The following is a 335-nucleotide window of genomic DNA, read 5'->3' as shown; positions in this document are numbered from 1 at the left end:
CGGCTGAATCAGAAGAAAGATTTCTGCAATGCTTGTGTGTGGCTACAGCAGAAACAGTTCCACTGCCAAGCCGAGTTAGCTCAGTGGTGCCTTTCTTTCCAGCCCAAGCCAAGCCATAACCGCTTCTTCAAACTGCACGTAGATAAAACTCCGCTACAGTACGCAACTCATTTTACCCGGTTACTCCGGGCAACTGCCAACCTCTTACCGCTCCCAACACGGGGGGCAAACGCCAGCCTAAAAATAAAAAATAGGTAAAACGCGGAGTCCGGCGAAGAAAAGCAGCCATTTACAGCGGGTTGTGGCGGGGCAGTCCCCGCGGGGCGGAACGGGGG

The 335-nt window shown here is 53.7% G+C and overlaps 1 protein-coding gene across 2 annotated transcripts in view; it reads right to left on the bottom strand.

The window, feature by feature from the left end:
* The window catches only part of VGLL4 (vestigial-like family member 4), a 90,168-nt gene that overhangs the window by 47,038 nt on the left and 42,795 nt on the right, over positions 1 to 335 (bottom strand). The window lies entirely within an intron of this gene.

Source organism: Charadrius vociferus, unplaced genomic scaffold (genome assembly GCF_000708025.1).
Source record: "Charadrius vociferus isolate BGI_N301 unplaced genomic scaffold, ASM70802v2 scaffold67, whole genome shotgun sequence".
NCBI classification, from domain to species: domain Eukaryota; kingdom Metazoa; phylum Chordata; class Aves; order Charadriiformes; family Charadriidae; genus Charadrius; species Charadrius vociferus.
The sequence above is the reverse complement of the archived record's forward strand: the minus strand, read 5'-3'. Positions and strand labels throughout refer to the sequence as shown.